Consider the following 21,036-nt stretch of genomic DNA (forward strand, 5'->3'; position numbering starts at 1 on the left):
GGCATCTATGATGTTAAAGACTTTGGACTTTTTCCCTAAAAGCTGTTATTCTCAGCCATTTATGTTTCTTCTGTCACATAAATGATAGATGCACATGCAAGGATATATACAAATCCCAGACTCGCTTTTTCTGCTTCATTTCCATCCCATTCAAGCTTATGAGAACACAAGAAAGGAAATTATTATAATTACAGACAGATACAGATTTGACTTTTTAAACATATGTTTGACTTTTAAAATTATTACTGTGCACAATTGGTGAAAACAATTGTCTTGACATAGGTTGGGAACAGGAGGAATGTAGATACAGTACTATCACAACATAATAGGAAACTGGAGGTGAGGCTTCAGTAATAGGATGAGAAGAGAGAGGATGGGTTCAAGAAGTAGTGCAAAACTAAATTGTGAGGACTACACTAATTTCCATGACTGATGCACACTCTGTGGATCAATTCTAGTAATACCGCTTCCATACTCCCGTTGCACTTGGACACCTGCTCTCTGTCACTCACACGCATGTGTACACACACACACACACACACACACACCCTTATCTACTGTGCCACACTTGCCTCCACACTGCTATGATCAGTACTTCACCCCATTCTCCCTTAAAACAGTCCGCTTTCCTGTAGCTGTTTTAAATGGGGTCATGTCTCTTTGAAATGGCTGTTTAAAAACATACTTTTTTTTTTTTAATGAACAAGTATTCAACAAATACCCTGGCCCTCATATTCCTTATCCTTGATCAACTCACCTTCCTCTCCATCTCTGAATTTAAAAAATGAAGTGAGGATGAGTATTTGTTGCACACATCCTTGGAATATTTGGCTAAAACAAAAAGCACAATATTTTGACCACAATGTCTACTGAATCAAAATGAATACTTTAGAATGTCATGTACTTCATTTACATTCTCTTTTCCAAACACATTGATACTGATTTTTTTCTTTCTTATTCCGAAGCCCATTTTTTCATCTGGATTCTCCTAATATCCCCTTTATAGACTTATTGCAGCTCTCTGTTATCTTTCAAGAATGCAACACATGAAATTGCCTGTTGTATTCTTTGTGCAGATATACTGTGCTTTGGTACAAGAATAGAATAAAGCTTTCTAGTTTTTTATTCTGAATGCTAAACAATTCACCTGGTATTTAGATTTTCATATCACATTGATCTAGTGGTTTCAAGCAACGATTTATAATAGTTCACAGTTCATCATGAAATACAGAGCCCAGAGATCAACTAATCTTTAATCCTACCTGCACATTTTATACCAGTACTCTTGCCTGGAAAATCCCATGGACGGAGGAGCCTGGTAGGCTGCAGTCCACGGGGTCGCTAAGAGTCAGACACAACTGAGCGACTTCACTTTCACTTTTCACGTTCATGCATTGGAGAAGGAAATGGCAATGCACTCCAGTGTTCTTGCCTGGAGAATCCCAAGGATGGCGGAGCCTGGTGGACTGCCATCTATGGAGTCATGCAGAGTTGGACACGACTGAAGCGACTTAGCAGCAGCAGCAGCAGCACATTTTATAAATGTAAAAACAGATCAAAAACAGTTAAATATTTTTCCTGATATCACAATAAGTGAGACTTGGAAAGTCTTTTGATTCTATGCTACTGTCTTATGTTATCTTTTCCTCATTAATTTTGATTTGCACAATATGGATGTATTCCTCTTTTAAAGAGTTAAAACATCATAGTTTAAAGCCCTCTCTGCCCTTGGAATCACAGCCTACCCCTGTCAGTAACCACTGTTGTCACTTCGATATATTAATGTATGTTCTATTAGCACTATTCTCTGCATTGTTTTTGTAACCTGTACACACACACACTCATCCGCATGTGTTACATAAATGGTATGTTTCTTTAGTCACTAGTGAATGTTTCAGTGTATCCAGTCTTTGTGTTAGCATAGTTAGACTACCTTTCACAAATGCGTACCTCACACTGTGCACAAAGAAGCAAGTCACTAACCTGTCTTCTCCGATAGCTTCATTGGGATCCCTGTCCATTTATCCATCTAATGAAGATTAACTGTCCATTACCTACTGCCATCAAGAAGTTTACATTACACTTATGAAAGTAAGAATGTACAAAGATAACTGATATCAAATACCAAGTGCAGTTGATGATGCATAAGGTGTCATTCTGTTTTCTGTCTCACTATCTGGAAGGCCTGAATAGCATAGGAAAATAATTTGAAATGCATTACAGAAGCTCTTTGATGTCATTTGTTAAATTCAGTGTTTGTTTAGCTTAAAAATATTTTGACAAGACTCTATTTCAATTGACCATAACTGAAGTATTAAAGCATTATAACTGAGATCCCAGTCATTTATGAATTTATGTAAGCTTAAGGCTTACCTTGAAGTTAAAATGTCAGTCTCAACAGCTATTTTCTTAAAATGAACTTCAAAGCCAGGTAAAATGTAGGTATTGCAGAAACTAACTGCAACTGACCATCACCAACAATTTAAAAATAAATGAAAGCATGTATTTGTTGGAGAGTTCGGTCAAACACATGCAGTGGTGAGAAGTATTAAACGCTTTTGGACATTTATTGATTTACTACCTCTAACTACTATGTCCTGATTTAGTCGCGGTGTCTCAGTATCTGAGCAGAGGAAATCCTGGATCATGTGATTTCTTCTAAAATAGAATCTAGATCCAACCATGTACACAAAATGCCTATCAAGCCAGGCATGTCCGTGTGAGAGATTTCATTCAGTCATTCACAGATGATTGAATCAGCTCTATAAAGTAAAAATTTTACTTGAGACTAATATTCCTTGAGACCCAGAACTATAAAATAATTATTTTTCCAACATGGTCATTTATTACAGTTTTAAAAAATGTTATAAAAGATTTTGCTCCTTGAACAAGTGAACAAATTTATATTTCTTTCAGTATGATCAAACCCTAGAGCTTAAGTGCTTGGCTTCCCTGGTGGCTCAGAAGGTAAAGCGTCTGCCTGCAATGCAGGAGACCCAGGTTCGATCCCAGGGTCGGGAAGATCCCCTGGAGAAGGCAGTGGCAATCCACTCCAGCACCCTTGCCTGGAAAATCCCATGGACGGAGGAGCCTGATAGGCTACAGTCCATGGGATTGCAAAGAGTCAGACACGACTGACAGACTTCACTTTCATAATAATTCTAGCAATGAAAAGTGAAAGTGTTAGTCGCTCAAGCATGTCCAACTCTTTGCGACCCCATGGACTGTAGCCTGCCAGGCTCTTCTATCCATGGGATTCTCCAGCCAAGAATACTGTAGTGGGTAATCATTCCCTTCTCCAGGGGATCTTCCCAACCCAGGAATAGAACCCAGCTCTCCTGCATCGCAGGATAACACAGAGCTGGAAAACTGTCTGAGCCACTAATGTTTAAACAAACAAGAATAGTCGAAAACTAAAATAGGAGTACCAGATCCCACTAGCTATGGCACTACTTTACTTTGAAATACTGAGTGAACACTTTGATACTTCTAACCTCATTTCTCTTTTAGAAAAGGAAAAGATCTTTTACTGAATATGATTGTTAGTTTAAAACTTCAGGAGCAGGACTTCCCCAGAAGCCCAATGTTTAAGACTCTGCTTCTACTTAAGGGGACAGGAGTTAATCCTGGTCCAGGGAGTAAGATCCCTGGTGATATCTGAAATTGCCCCTCCCCCCAGCTCCTGTGTACAGAGGATAGGGAGAGGTCAAAGAAAGAGGCAGCCCACTCCAGAATGGTTTAATAAGCAAGAGAACTTACTCATAAGGCTTGTCTTGGGCAGCCACAGGACAAGCAGATCTCTGCACCTGCCCACCAGTATGTTAAAAGTTTATATAGAGGCCTTAGCTGGGTTCAGTCACGTACTCAGTCCTGATAGTCCCATCATCACATTAGTGTCTCATGGTTGGATCCTTGGGGCAGTTTCTGGGAAGGGGAAGGCAAGGAGAATGTACTTTCCAAGGATGAGGAGGAAGTGAGGAGCCGCCAGTTGCCTGGGTCCAGTTCATGGGCCGATCTGTGGTCATGTCTTCTTGATGACCTTCTCCAGCTATGATATTTAGATTGATTGCTTGAGAACATTAGGTATAATAAGGTACTGTGTAAGTTTGAAGTGATAACTGCTAAAAATATAACTTGGAGATTTTTTAGGTGGCAAAATATACATAATGTGGTCATAAAGGACATTCAACCTAATAGGACTTTAAAAAACATATTCTTTTCCTACAAGTGATAAGCCTTTATTTCAAAACTGTACTTTTAAAAGCAAATATTGGTCTTTCTAGTTCTTTGAGAGGAATAAAAACACCGGTGTTTGTGTTTGATTCTCCAGTATTGACTCCACAACGGCAGACAGATCATCTCTAGAGCCTTTGTGTTCCTGTGTTAGAAAGCAAAGAACACAGTTCAAAAAACAGTGTGAATCTTGAGGTCTTATACTTGAAGAAGAAAATAAACATTGGTAACCCAATTTGAATGTAAACTGTGTAAACTTCAGGTATAATCCTTTTCTTCACATTTTGCTGTTTTATTACTTAATCCTGACTGTAATTGTAAAATTACTTATAAGTGGTGTTTACATTATTATATATGTTAGGGAAAGTTTTATGAAAGGAAAAGAACATATGGATGTTTTAAACCAGGAGATGGAGACTGCTTGGTAAACATGGGAAGAGATTATTTTGGTTTATTAAAGGAAAGGAGAAACAACACTAATGAAGAGCTTGCAAGAGACTTGAGAGAGCTAAAGGTAGAAAAGAACATTAGAAGAGTGATAAAATTGACACAGGCTTCTTAGAACATAGATTTGTTGAGCATTTTTAAAAAGAATAAATGACTAATTTTATATCTGAGGAAATTTTAGTCAATAGCTTCTTATTTGTGCAGAGGAGAGGAAAGCCATGAGGAAGTGGTAGCAGCTGGTAACAACTCACATGGGGAATTTAGATAATAGTACGTTGAGAAAGGAACTGATCTTTAAAGTGTTAAGGAATTACTGTCAAGAATTGCCCCCAGGCAATTTGAGTAGTGCTTATGATCCAGGCCAACACTTAAAGATACAAGCACTTAACCTTATTTGAACACTATCTAAAAGATCTTATCATTTGTCTCCCACACTTACTCTTCATTATTATGTAAACTCCATGAGGTTAAGAATTTGTCTTACAGCTGCATTTTCAGTGCCCAGGATAGTGTTTAATAAATGAATTCTTGGACTTCCCCGGTGGCTCAGTATTAAAGAATCCACCTGCCAATGCCGGAGACCTGAGTTCCACCCCTGGGTCTGGAAGATTCCCCTGGAGAAGGAAATGGCCATTCGATCCAGGATTCTTGCTTGGGAAATCCCATGGACAGAAGAGTCTGGTGGGCTTCAGTCCACGGGGTCACAAAGAGTTGAACATGACTTAGTGATTGAACAAAACGAATTCTAGATATAAACATCAGAGTCCTAAAATACAGCCTCTCGATTTGATATTTAGGACTCATAAATGAAAATCAAATCATATTAAACTTAGCAGGGACCTCAGAGGTCATGCAGTCCACGGTTTCTTTGCTATCCATAGATGGATCTTTGAGGAAGATTTTTGACTACTGTGAGTCTTACCCCAATGTTGGAAAAGACTGTTGTGATTTAGTACTTCTCCTCTCTTCCCTTCTCCATTTCTCTCATGTTTGGGGGCCAAAGAATATAATTTCACTAGTTTTTCAGTGCAACAACACTGATATGGTCCAACCGCCCTCCTAGAAGTTCCTTAAATGGCATATTGTTCCATTGGACCCTTCTAAGAAGGAGCACACTGTTAGTGTGTGCGTCAGTCTGTGTGTCTGTCTGTCTGTCTGTCTCTGTGTCTGTGTTTCATCCAACAAATAAACAGTCATGTGCTAGACTACAGATACAATGTGATAAAACATATGTTCCCTACCCTCACAGGGCCTCCAGTCTGGTAGAATTTTACCAACAAGTGACATATCTAAACTCTTTCCTTGTTCTCTGTATTCTCAAAGCTCTTTGGAAAGAAGCAGAATAATGGGAAAATTAAAAAAAAAAAAAAACAATGGGGTCTAACTTCCAAAGAATGGTGTTAAGACAAATATCCACTTTTTAGTTCACAAAGCCTTTCAATTCAATTTATTTAACAAACACCTAAGGAGTATCGCAAGAGTCGGACAGGACTCAGCGACTAAACCACCACCAAGGAGTATCTCTAGCCCTTGGCTGGAGTCTGAAGAATGAAAGCAAAGTAAGACATAACCCCCTGTTCACATGGGAAAAAAATGCAAATATATAAATATTCTTCAGTGTGATAAGTGCCACGGGTTAACTGTTTTATGAGTGATGAATTCCATTGGAGAATCCTATCTAAGATAAAGTAATTTTTAGACTAAATTAAAATCTGCCTCTTTTAATATCTATTAGTTGATCCCAGTTTTGTCCTCTGAGCTCTTCATGTATTTATTTGACTCATAAACATTTCTTGGGGAACTTGGCAGTGTTCCATAATGTGCCAAGTTCTCTTCATAGGCAAATAGGATATGATTCTTGCCCTCAAGGTTAGGACATAATTCTGCAACATTGAGGAAGTTGCTTAACCTTTCTAAGTTCAGTTTCCTCCTCTGGGAATTGAGGGTAGTGTTAGAACCTATTTCTTAGGATCATTGAGAGGATTGAATGAATAATGCATGTAATGCACTTAATACAGGGACTGGTACTTAGCTTTCAACAAATGTGAGCTATTATTTTTCCTATGTCTAAGGGGGGATCCCAGTAAGCAAATTAGCAGTTTCAGGGTTGATGTGAATGCCTTAATAGACATAGGGTGCTATGGGAATACCCCAGAAGAACACCTCACGTTAGCTAAAGAGGCTAGGGAAACATCCTGCAGGAGGGGACATCTGAACTCCAAGTTGCAGGACTAAATAGTGGGAATGGGAGGGACACAGGCAAAGAGGTGAGGGAAAGCGGTGAGAGAACATGGTGTATTTGGGTTACTTCAGTTGTTTGGACGGGCTAGAAGACTAATTCAAGAGAGAATTAGGATGTAATCCAGTTAGATGTGGCTGTAGGAGAAGAGGTACAGGAGGTGTCAAAGATTAAATGACTGTCTTGAGTAACTGAGCAGAAAGTGATGACCTTGGATTATAGGCAGAATGGATGAGGGCAGGTAAGTACAACTGTAAACATGTTGAGTTTCAGGAAGGCTGGGCACTTGATTCTTCAGATCAAGGGTCTAGAACTGCTCTAGTGCTGCAGATTTGGAATTTGATGACAGGTGTTTATTGAAGCCACCGTATACATATATTGTATAGAGAATGGCCAACACTAAGGCGTGATCAAACAGCTCCTAATGTTGATTGAGAATGAATTTCTGGGCATGTTAGGGGAAAACTGAGAAACAGCATTATCCCAGAAACTAAGAGAGGAGAGAATTTTTTTAAAAAGTCAACAGTCACAAACGCTGAAAGGATAAGAGAAAATTGTTCTTTGGATTAAGCAACTAAGAAATCACTGGTCAAAGGCTTTCCTGGTGGTCCAGTAGTTAAGAATCTACCTACCAATGCAGGGAACACAGGTTCAATCCCTGCTCTGGGAAGATTCCACATACCAAGAGACAACGAAGTGCATGTGCCACAACTGCTGAAGCCTGCACACCCTTGAGCCCATTCTCCACAAGAGAACCCACCACAACAAAAAGCCTGCACAGAGCTACTAGAGAGTAGCCCTCCACTCGCCACAGCTAGAGAAAGCCCGAGCTCAGCAGCAAAGACCCGGGGCAGCCAGTCAATCAATAAAAATCTGAAGGAAAAAAGAAGTCGCTGGGCAAGGCCAGAATCTAGAATGCCAGAGACTGTGGAGTGGATAGGAAAAAGGCAAGGAAGACGATGTCTGGAGGCTCCCTTTCCAGAAGCTGTAACAGTGGAAGAGAGATAATGTAAAAGATAGAGGATGAAAGGCAGGATCTGGTTTATTTAAAGATCACAAATACTCGACCTCCTTTTTATGTCCATGGGAAAGAACCTGGAGAAAAGGAGAGCTGAAGATACAGAATACAGCATAAATAATAGTAAAAGGGTTTTCTGAGACGGCAGAAGAGGTCACATGCTGTGGAGGAAAGTGTCTTAAACAAGGGAAAAAATACCTCTTCCACTCCAAGATGTACTTGTGGAAAGAGAAAGTGGACTTGAGTTGTCTGAGGAGATCTCTGAGGCCGTGTCATCTTTTGAGAGTTGATAAGGGGAGTGGGGACAAGACTGAGGTGCAGGAGCTCAAAAAGTTAAAAACAGGAGAAACCTAGAAAGTGTGCAAATGGCAACATTGCCATTTGGGCCCCTGTGCTTTTTCTGTCTCCCTGTAGTGGTGGAGGCACCCACAACGCGCTACACTAGACGAGGTCTGACAGTGCAGTGTAAGGTGAGACGACTGTTTGCCTTCAACTGTCCAGTTTCTTTGTTTGGAATCTTAGACTTTTACTAATGTAGCCCATGATTGGATGAGCTATTTTTAACAGCTATTTCCTACTGAAAAACCAAGAAAAAGCATTTCACCCGAAGCCAGAGTCAGTAATGATTACTGTTCAAAAGAATAAACTACTTATAAAAATCAAGAATTAATTCAGAAATTGTTCAAGTTTAAAGGAAAACCCTTCTAAATATTGATGTTTTCAGCATAGTGACAGACACGAGGAAGAATTAGTTGAAAAAGTAGTTGGTTTGGTGAATGCTTAAAAATATCTATGTAATGTTGAATGCAGATGTCATAGACATCAAATAAGCATACTATACAGATATGCCATTATTCCCAACTGTCAGTCACTTAGTGTGAAACTACAGTAGATTAAACCATAGATAGGTTTTGTTTTCCAAAATATTTTAAAGTGCTTTATTCTCTAACCATTCCCTATTATCCTGCACCTGGCCACTTGACACTCTTATATTAACGCCTTCACTTCTGAACCCATTTGAGTTTGTTGCTCCAGCTCTACCGTGCTCTACAATTTATGAGTTATTAATAACTAGATCAGCTGAAAGTTATTTTAAAAAAATTGGGGTGGGGGCCGTATGCTTGGCATATAGGGTCTTAGTGGATTGAACCCACAACCCCTGCATTAGAAGTGCAGAGTCTTAACCAGTAGATGACTAGGGAAGTCCAAGATCAGCTGAAAGTTATAGCCATCGTATTATGTTAACCTTAATAGAGCGGCTTTTACTGAATTGCTATCTTGTGTATAATCACCGGCTTGTATTGAGGGATACAATAATAAAATATGTTCATAAAACACGTAGTTGTGGTCACTCTAAGTGGGATGAGTGTACACTTTCGTTTTGAGGGGACAGTTTCAGTTTACACCTGTTGTCCTGCTGCGTTGTCTGCTAGGTCCCCTTTTACACTCAAAAAATGCCACAGTTATATGGTCTCAATGTTCTTTTCATTATACAGTGCTCTTTTTATGAGGTTTTGTGAGAGACTTTTGATCCTGTTCATGGTGATCAGTCATATCAGTGCTTCTTCTGAGCAGCTGGGTTGTTTTTATTATTTACACATGGTGACTCATAACTACTCAAATAGCCCTTTTAAGGTTGACCTTAGGAAGTTTGGGGTCAGATTTGCCACCTGCCGCATCACAAACTCAATGGTGTGCATTTTTATTTTAATCTCATTCTTTTGTTTTTCCTTTCTGTTTTTGTCCTGTTCCTTTTTTTCCTCACCTATTTCTAACTTATATCTTGAATTTTATGCATCCTTGGCAGCTATCTTGAACTATTTTTGAGACGTGGCTGTGAAAAGAAGCACAAAACAAACAGATTGCTTCTAGAACTTATCTGATATGCTTCAATGACTGAAAACAGCTCTTTTTTTTACCATGAGTGTTAAATGTTTTCCATTTTTTATCTATTTCTTTGATCCAGGATGTTTTGAATAGATGGGCAGATTCTGATGTAGTTTGATACACTGTTAAGAGATGAAGCTACTATACTTCCAAGTTGATCTCTGATCAGTCTGCCACTTAAAAAATATATAACTGATAACATTTTTCAAATGGGTCCATTGCAAAGCTTGAATAGGGAGGCAATCCAGCTTAATGAGAAAAAAACACCCCAAAATTTATCATCAGACAAGTCCTATTATTCTCCTTGTCTAAATCCTAGGTGTTTCACCTGTGGCTTAGAGATACTATAACCCAATTCCTAGAGTAACTGAGGCAACATATTCACAGCGCCTCTGCTAATAATTAAATGCATAGTGAATTTTACCTACTATTGTTGTTATTATCTTTATGATTTACAAATCACTAATGGTTTTGCACTTAGTAAGAATGCTGGATGTTTTTCTTTTTTAGCAAAAAGAGAAAGAAAAAAAAGTGTTTGAAGGACTTCCCTGGTAATAAAGTGGTTAAGGCTCCTTGCTCCCAATGCAGAGGGCAGAAGGCTGATCCCTAGTCAGAGAACTAAGATCCCATATGTCACACAGTGGGGCAAAAAAAAAGAGAGGGGGAGTTGAAAGTTAAACTATTTATGACTTATCTGCTGACACTGTAGCACGCTAGATATTTTTGAAAAGACTCCCATAGCTGAATACCTAGACACTGGATAAAGTACAATACACAAATATACTTTCAAATGCATGGTGGAGGACATCCCTGATGGTCCAGTGGTTAAGATGTGCCTGCCAGTGCAGGGGACATGGATTTGATCCCTGATCCAGGAAGATTCCATATCACAGGGCAACTGAACCCTCGAGCTGCAACTACTGAAGCCCGCACACCCAAGAGCCTGTGGTCTGCAACAAGAGAAGCCCCTGCAAAGAGAAGCCCTGCACACCACAAGTGGAGAGGAGCCCCCACTTGCTGCAACGAGAGAAAAAGCCCTCGTGCAGCACTCAAGACCCAGTGCAGTCGAGAGGGAAAAAAAGCATTGTGGAGCTTTCAAGAAAGTAAGGAAAACCCTCAAGATTTCTACCTATCCCCAACAAAAATAAAGCAGCAACCTGAAAACAAGAAGTATTGAAATGAGAAATTGTGGCTACTTTAGGGGCATATGCCAAGATAGGAACCTAGAGTCTTGGATATTTAGCATTAGTGAAAAGTGAAAGTGAAAGTTGCTCAGTTGTGTCCAACTCTTTGTGACCCCACGGACTTACACAGTCCATGGAATTCTCCAGGCCAGAATACTGGAGTGGGTAGCCATTCCCCTCTCCAGGGGATCATCCTAACACAGGACTCAAACCAGGGTCTCCTGGATTGCAGGCAGATTCTTAACCAACTGAGCTATCAGGGAAGAAAGAAGCATATGAAGGCTCTCAATTTCAAAAATGTATCTTTTAAAAGACTGGGAAGATACCAACACATTAAAAGTGAGATGAGCTACCAGGGTCTTCCCGACCCAGGGGTTGAACCTGTGTCTCCTGCGGTTCCTCTGTTGCAGGCAGGTTCTTTACCACTGAGCCACTGGGGAAGCCCTTAAAAAGCAATAAGAAGGTTAAATAGTGGATTAGGCACAGTAGAAGAGAGAATTAATGAATTTTAAGATGAACCAAAGATATTACCCTGAATGAATCATAATTCTAAGCAGATGAAAAACATGAAAGAAAAGTAAAGGGACATGAAGGATGGAATGAGAAAGAGAATAGAGAAAACGGGGAAATGAAATACATTAAGTTTTCCAGAAATGAGGAAAACATCTTTTCTCAGGTTCAGGGGGAGCCCAGTGACTTCCAAAGGGGATAAATATAATTAGAAATTCAGAGACTTCTCTGGTGGCCCAGTGATTAAGACTCCACACTTCCATTTCAGGGGTCATGGGTTTGACCCCTAGCTGGGAAACATATCCTGCATGCCACTTTGGCATGGCCCTCCAAAAAGAAGAAATCCACACTTAAATACATTGTAAAGAAATTGAGAATCCCTTAGACTGCAAGGAGATCAAACTAGTCAATCCTAAAGGAAATCAGTCATGAATATTCATTGGAAGGACTGACGTTGAAGCTGAAACTTCAATACTTTGGCCACCTGATGTGAAGAACTGACTCACTGGAAAAAACTCAGATGCTGGGAAAGATTGAAGGCAGGAGGAGAAGGGAACAACAGAGGATGAGATGGTTGGATGGCATCACCAGCTCAATGGACATGAGTTTGAGCAAGCTCTGGGAGTTGGTAATGGACAGGGAAGCCTGGCTGCTTCCAGTCCATGGGGGTCTCAGAGTCAGACCCCACTGAGCGACTGAACCCACTGACTGACCCACTCCAACAAATAGATACATTGGTAGCAAGCCAGAGAAAGGAAGATCACCTTCAAAAGGGCAACAAATAGATTAACAGCAGGCTTATTGACAGCAACTATAGAAATCAGAGGACAGTGAAATAATATCTTAAAAGTACTAATAGAAGATAACTTTCAACTTAGAACTGTGTAGCTGGCAAAATTCTCAAAAATGAAAGTTGGTATACATGTGCAATTATTTAAGCACTGATTGTGAAAGTAGCCAAATAAGCCAATCAAACCCAGGGGACACAAATTATTTTGCTGTTTCTTCCTATAGGTTTTGTAAGTTTGACACTATAATTTAAAAGCCCTAAACATGAAATATATAAAAATCAGAGGACAGTAAAACAATATCTTCAAAGTACTAATAGAAGATAACTTTCAACTTAGAACTGTGTACCTGGCATGCCCAAAAATTTACATACTGAATCCTTGACACTACAATTGAAATATTCTAAGCATAGAATATACGAAAAATACAAGCATGTATATCTCTATCTATGTCCATTTTTATATGGCCAAGAAAAGAAAATATTAAAAATTAAGCTGTTCTTTTTAAATAGCTGAGAGTCCTTGTTTGGAGGAAGTAATACTGAGGTTGTAACAATACGAGGTAGAAGTTAGGAACTAATTTTAGCTTCTAAAAACCATGGTGAAATGGAAAAGAAAAGAAAACTTTTCTGTGCAGGATAAATATTCCTAGTAATAATTTTTCTATCGCACGTCTCTTTTTGGAACCTATGATGCTCTCTTTTTAAATATTTCTGCTTATATATTAGATCAATAAAAACATACAACATTAATTTTGTAGAACACTATGTAAAATTTATAGGCCAGGTCTATAAGCAATCAGGAGTAATACACACCACAGTAACTCAGGAAAATTGTGTCAGTTTTGTCCTAGTAGATTTACAGGATAGTTAGATGCAAGATTTCGTCTGAAAAACATGATAGACACTTCATTTGAGATAAGCTATGGTTTTGGTATTAGCAAGGCTTTTAGCGGTTTATTCATCTATGAATCAGTTCAGTTCAGTTGCTCAGTCATGTCTGACACTTTGCGACCCCAAGGACTGCAGCATGCCAGGCTCCCTGTCCATCACCAATTCTTGGAGTCTACTCAAACTCATGTCGATGGCTGATGATGCCATCCGACCATCTCATCCTCTGTCGTCCCCTTCTCCCGCCTTCAATCTTTCCCAGCATCAGAATCTTTTCCAATGAGTCAGTTCTTCGCATCAGGTGTCCAAAGTATTGGAGTTTCAGCTCCAGCATCAGCCATTCCAATGATTACTCAGGACTGATTTCCTTCAGGATGGACTGGTTGGATCGCCTTGCAGTCCAAGGGACTCTCAAGAGTCTTCTCCAACACCACAGTTCAAAAGCATCAATTCTTCAGTGCTCAGCTTTCTTTATAGGTCAACTCTCACATCCATACATGACTACTGGAAAAACCATAGCTTTGACTAGACAGACCTTTGTTGGCAATGTACTGTCTCTGCTTTTTAATATGCTGCCTAGGTTGACCATAGCTTTTCTTCCAAGGAGCAGGCGTCTTTTAATTTCATGGTTGCAGTCACCATCTGCAGTGATTTTGGAGCCCCAAAAAATAAAGTCTGCCACTGTTTCCCCATCTATTTCCCATGACCTGATGGGATCAGATGCCATGATCTTCGTTTTCTGAATGTTGAGCTGTAAGCCAAGTTTTTCACTCTCCTCTTTCACTTTCATCATGAGGCTCTAGTTTTTCTTTGCTTTCTGCCATAAGGGTGGTGTCATCTGCATATCTGAGGTTATTGATATTTCTCCCAGCAATCTTGATTCCAGCTTGTGCTTCCTCCAGCCCAGTGTTTCTCATGATGTACTCTGCATATAAGTTAAATAAGCAGGATGACAGTATACAGCCCACCAGGCTCCTCCGTCCATGGGATTCTCCAGGCAAGAATACTGGAGTGGGTTGCCATTTCCTTCTCCAGGGGATCTTCCCGACCCAGGGATCAAACCCAGGTCTCCTGCATTGCAGGCAGCAGCTTTAACCTCTGAGCCACCAGGGAAACCCATACAGCCTTTACGTACTCCTTTTCCTATTTGGAACCCGTGTGTTGTTCCATGTCCAGTTCTAACCATTGCTTCCTGACCTGTATACAGATTTCTCAAGAGGCAGGTCAGATGGTCTGGTATTCCCATCTCTTTTGGAATTTTCCACAGTTTATTGTGATCCCCACAGTCAAAGGTTTTGCAATAGTCAATAAAGCAGAAATAGTTGTTTTTCTGGAACTCTCTTGCTTTTTCAATGATCCAGTGGATGTTGACAATTGATCTCTGGTTCCTCTGCCTTTTCTAAAACCAGCTTGAACATCTGGAAGTTCACGGTTCATGTGTTGTTGAAGCCTGGCTTGGAGAATTTTGAGCATTACTTTACTAGCGTAAATCTTTAATCCAGTTTTCTGTTTTTGAGCTTGTGTTCCCTCCCTATTGTTTGACCTGAGGCCAAATTATGGTGGAGGTAATGAAGATAATGGCGACCTCCTTCAAAAGGTCACATGCATGCATTGCTGCAGTCAGTGCCCCTGACCCTGCAGCAAGCCACCATCAACCCATGCCTCTGCTGGAGACTTCTGGAAACTCACAGGCAAGTCTGGGGCAGTCTCTTGTCACTGCTCCTTTCTGCTGGGTCCTGGTACACAGAAGGTTCTGTGTGCCCTCCAAGAGTCTGTTTCCCCAGTCCTGTGTAAATTCTGGCAGCTCTATGGTGGGATTAATGGTGACCTCCTCCAAGAGGGCTTATGCCATACCCAGGTCTGCTGCACCCAGAGCCCCTGCCCGTGCAGCAGGCCACTGCTAACCTGTACCTTCGCAGGAGACACTGAAACACAGCTCTGGCTCAGTCTCTGTGGGGTATCTGGGTCCTGGTGCGCACAAGGTTTGTTTGAGCCACCTGAGCATCTCTGGCGGGTAAGGGGTTTAATTCTAAACGCGATTTCGCCCCTCCTACTATCTTGCTGGGGCTTCTCCTTTGCCCGTGGATGTGGGATATCTTTTTTGTTGGGATCCAACATTCTCCAGTTGACTGTTGTTCAGCAGTGAGTTGTAGTTTTGGAATTCTTGCAGAATTTGAGCGCACGTCTCTCTATTCTACTGTCTTATACCACAAATCTTAAAGAGATGGGAATACCAGACCATCTGATCTGTCTCTTGAGAAACCTATATGCAGGTCAGGAAGCAACAGTTAGAACTGGACATGGAACAACAGACTGGTTCCAAATAGGAAAAGGAGTACGTCAAAGCTGTATATCAGATTCCTTCACTTGGGCTGCTATCCCATCCCTGGAGCTTGAGCAGGCTTGGGTCCCACTGCTGGACTGGAGTGTGGTCAAGACAGCATGGCACGGTGCCCTTCACTGAACACTTTTTAAACGTCTACTGTCTGCTGTGTTCTGGCTGGGACCATAGTCCCGAGACATCTATGAATATGGTTAGATAATTCTTTGTAGTAGTAGAAACTATCTTGCTTACTCAGCTGGAACTTAAAGTAGGCACTTTCTAGAGTTTTCTTCTGGATACCTTTTTTCAAGGGATTGTAAAATGTGAGGAAGAATCAAAAAAATGTGCTTCTGGTCTTTACTATTAATGTTATGTGCACATCTTAGTGGCTGGGAGGAAATACACAAAGAGAACTTTCTATCTCTTAGGTAACATGACTCTCTAATTTGGATGTGATGCTTGGAGATATTTTAATGGTGACAGGGTGCCTGCACAGGGTCCAATATATCGTTGGACCGAGGTTTTTCCTAACGTTATCAATGAAGATTCTAGGTTAAACTTTCAATTCTCTAGTAGCAACAGTAAGAGGCCCAGGAATTTAACAAGCAGAACATTGAAAAACAGGAAACAAAAACAAAACATAGGTGTAGAGCAGCAATGTTCAAGAAATGAAGTGGATACTCTTTCAAATTCCAGAGCCTGGCCCCTTTGTGGCTATTATTTGGGGTCCTTGGCAAGATGCTCGCAAAAGTCAACTCCTTTGAGCCCTCTGAATTCAGGATCTGTGGTATCAAATATTATGTTCACACTGAACAGTATTGAGGGAGGTGGGGCATGGGGAATTGGATGAAGGTGGTCAAAAGGTACAAACTTCCCGTTATAAAAAGTACTGAGTAGTGCATAATATGATAACTGTACTTAACTGATGTGTGGTATGTTATGTTATGTATGAGGTATGGTATATTTGAAAGTTGCTAAGAGAGTAAATCCTGAAAGTTCTCATCACAAGGGAAAAAAACCACTTTTTTGTTGTGGGGGGGAACTATATGAGGTGATGGATGTTGACTAAACTCTTGTGTCAGTCATTTCACACTAATATATGTCAAGTCATTGTACTCTGTATCTTAAAGTCACACAGTGCTGTATGTCAATTATATTTCAATAAAACTGGAGGGAAAGAGAAGATGTGACATATACGTGTGTATAGACACACACACACACACATACCACACAATGGAATATTATTCAGCTTTAAAAAATAAAAGGGAAATCCTGCCATTTGCTATAACATGGATCAATCTAGAGGACCTTATGCTAACTGAAGTAAGCCAGACACAAAGATACAAATACTGCATGACCTGCCATAGGTGTGAAATCTAAAATAGTCAAACTCATAGAAGCAGAGAGTAGAAGGGTAATTACCTGGGACCATAAACTGGGAGGGGAAAATAGGGAAATGTTAGTCAAGGGTTTTAAAATGTTAGTTATACAAGATGAACAAATTTTGGAGATATAATGAAGAGCAATGTGACTATATACTGTATACTTGAAATTTGCTAAATAGGTAGATCTTAAGTGTTCTTGCTACAAAATTAAAAAAAGAAATAACAATGTGAAATGATGTTACTGTCTTTGATTAATAAGTTTGATTGTGATGATTACTGCACAATGTTTATGTCAAGTTATACATCTAAATATATAGTGTTAGTTGTTCAATCAAGTCTGACTCTTTGTACCCCCACGGACCATAGCCTGCTAGGCTCTTCTGTCTGTTGGATTTCCCAGGCAAGAATACTAGAGTGGGTACTATCTCCTTCTCCAGGGGATCTTCCTGATCCAGGGATCGAACCTGGTCTCCTGCATTGCAGGCAGATTCTTTATCCTCTGAGACACCAAGGAAGTCCCATTTGTCAATTATATCTCAATGTAGTTGGAACATTTTTAAAAAAACATTTTGACAGTAAATAGAAACTAATATGGGCTTCCCTGGTAGGTCACTGGTAATGAATCTGCCTGCCAATGCAGGAGACATATGTTTAATCTCGGGGTCGGGAAGATGCCCTGGAGAAGGAAATGGCAACCCACTCCGATATCCTTGCTTGGGAAATCCGATAGACAGAGGAGCCTGGTGGGCCACAGTCCATGGGGTCACAAAAGAGTGAGACATATCTTGGCGACTAAACAGCTCAGCAACAACATCCCATCTCATTTCATAAAAGATATTCTTAATTTGAAAAATAGACAGGCTAGTCTCTAAATTAAGGCCTGGCTAAGAAGGCAGAAAACACTATAACATCAAACACATTATTAAGGACAGAGGTGCTTGAGGTATATTTGTCATTAACCATTGCTTTGGACAATTCATCATTACTTTTATGACTCTGCTTTCCTCTCAAACCAAAATGACGATGTCCACAATTTCCTAATTAGCTAAGCATCAAAATTTAACATGTTAGTGTTTGAAAGTGCTCTTATTAAGCCCACACAAAACAGAACAAAGTGAAGAATTCTGCCTGTTTTTTAAAGAGAGAAACTAAAGCGCGTGGGGAAAGACTTGTACTCTATCAAATTTGGATTCTATCCTGAACAAAAGAGACTTTCCCTGAGGGATCAAGAGAATTTGAAACAAAAGAAGCCACACAATTGCAGAAAATTTGAAGTCGTATGCCCTGGAAATGGGAAAGTTAGTTTGTGATTTGAGGCTGAGGAAGAAAATCAAAGTAAAATCTCTGTCAAATGATGTCATCCATTCTGAAATAGATGGCATTTTTTCCTGCTATTTTGAAGCAAGTCATGGAGGAATTTTCAACTACTGCAGTTTCCTTTAGTATGCCACTGAACGAAACGAGTACTGACAGGTCCGAGGGCAGCGACTTCTGGTTTCCATCTATTATGTGCATACCATGTCATTCAAAAAACAAAAACACATCTATTTTAAGAACCTCTTTTGGACACTTTAAAAGCAATCAATATCTTTGAAATGGCAAAAACCTTTTTGTCAAGCAAAACTTTAACGGTACTTCTCAACCTTTTCCCATTATGTCGTTGGCACACACAGAAAATAGAATCTTTGTATGGTGAAATGGAACAGATGGCAGCTCAGAGGAGCCTGCCCCCATCCCGTTGTTCCATGGATGGAAGAGAAATGTGCCGGGACACCAGTAACCCGTTCCGGTACGAAGGCTAGAATGCTTCACTCTAGAATATCCGTGAAATTTGGTGAAGAAAGAAGCTCCATGTATCAACAAGTCTCACTCATGGTACTTGTCATCAAAACCTGCTCTAAGTTCTGCCTATAGCTAGGAAAGCCAGTGAGCCCCTTAAAAGAACTTTGTCAAGAAGTGTGAGTATTTGACACTCTTCTCAACTACACAGAAAATTGGTATACTTTCCCTAAGAACAGACTTGAAGAGCTTCATTGCATTTCAAACAAACATTGTACTTTTGCTACTATTCAGGTGTGGGGATAGGGGGACAAAGCCCATTCACGTATTCTTTAGTAAATTACTGAAGTCAGACACGACTGAGCGACTGAACTGAACTGAACTGATGTGAACATTTTGGTGCATACTTCATGTGCACTTTCCTGGAGAGAACATCTATGATGGGTTTTTAAAAATGATTTTACTTATTTATGTATTTATTTTTGGCTGTGCTGGGTCTTCATTGCTATGCTGGCTTTTCTCTAGTTGCGCTGAGCAGGAGCTAGTCTCTAGTTGCAGTGTGTGGGCTTCTCATTGCTGTGGCTCCTCTTGTTGTGGAGTATATGGGTTCTAGGGTATGAGGGCTCAGTAGTTGCGGCTCCCGGGCTCTATCGCACACGTTCAATAGTTGTGGCACACAGGCTTATTTGCTGCTCGGCATATGGGATCTTCTAGATCAGGGATCCTGCATTGGCAGGTGGCTTTACCATTGACCCACCAGGGAAGCCTCTGGATCCTTTTATTTTTTTAAATTAATTAATTAATTAATTTATTTATTTATTTTACTTTACAATATTGTATTGGTTTTGCCATACATCAACATGCATCCGCCACGGGTGTGCATGTGTTCCCCATCCTGTACCCCCCTCCCACGTCTCTCCCCGTACCATCCCTCTGGGTCATCCCCGTGCACCAGCCCCAAGCTTCCTGTATCCTGCATCGAACCTGGACTGGCTTTGATTTGATTCACATTAGAGTCTACCTCTACATACTCCACCTCAAAGTTTATGGATTACTAAGAGTAAGTAGTAGTAGTAGTGTTAGTCACTCAGCTGTCTGACTCTTTAAAACTCCATGGACTGTAGCCTCCCAGGGTCCTCTGTCCATGGAATTCTCCAGGCAAGAATACTGGAGGGAGTTGCCATTTCCTACTCCAGGGATCTTCCCTATCAAGGTATTGCAGACAAGATTCTTTACCATCTGAGCCCCCAGGGAAGCTGTATCAGAATACAATTGATGAGAGAGGAGTTGCCTAAAAACTGTACGAAGTTCTTTGCCTTTCCCTACACAGTGTAGTTGTAAGGAGAAGATGAAGTGTGCACAGTACTGGTTTTACTACTGACTTTGCTTTGCCTTACTTTTCTCTTCCTCTTCAAGTTTTGGTTGAAGGGCTTAGCAAGACATAAAATAATAAAGTTGAAAACTGTGACTGAAAGCTCTGTCACCACTGACTCTGTTTAGGACATGGGTATTTCTCTAACAAACTCTTTTTCTACATCAAAGTGATGTATTTATTGCACCATCAAATCTGCCTTTTCTGTAAAACAAACATTGTAACTAAAGCTCATATTTATTGCACACTTACTATGTGCTGGGCACTGTATTGAGGACTTTAGAGTAATCTCATTTAACCATCACAACAGTCCTATGAAGGAGGTACGGAAATTATCCCTGCTATACAGATGAGAAAGTCGGACTAAGAGATGGTTAAGTATTTTATTCCCATCATGTGAAACTAGATGTCCATCCTGGCAGCCTGGACTCAAACCCAACACTGTTGATCAATTCAGGTTCTTTTATTTAAGGACGTGATAGTGGCAAGGAGCTATCTTCTTCCTCTTCTATGTTAACAAAGGCAGTGTCATATTTTTTCAGTTGGCTAGTAAGAACTTTGGGAAACAAACATCTTACTTTCCTAAAGCCTTTGTGTGTGTGTGTGTGTGTGTGTGCTTAACATGTAAGATTAATTCCTAGTTTGTGTAGCTGTTAATAAAATGTGAGTCAGAATTTAAGGCTGGTGTGTCCTACAATACCATTTTGATCCATGTTTTTTTCATCTTAATAGGATGCATTTCAGGTATATTTTGGGTTTTATCATAAATATCATTCTTGACTTTAAAAGGTCAATGCCAAGTAGAGGTTTTCCAAAATTAGGATTTTTTTTAGATTTGGCATAATATCAGTAGGATTATTTATTATTCCTCTGAGAATAATTGAAAAGATCACAATAGTATAGTTTCCATTTTTCCCTTCCAGGCCTTTATATAATTGTTGAATATGTTTTCTTATATGCATATTAAATTTATACATATAT

The sequence above is a fragment of the Bos indicus genome, chromosome 5, assembly GCF_029378745.1.
Source record: "Bos indicus isolate NIAB-ARS_2022 breed Sahiwal x Tharparkar chromosome 5, NIAB-ARS_B.indTharparkar_mat_pri_1.0, whole genome shotgun sequence".
NCBI lineage: Eukaryota > Metazoa > Chordata > Mammalia > Artiodactyla > Bovidae > Bos > Bos indicus.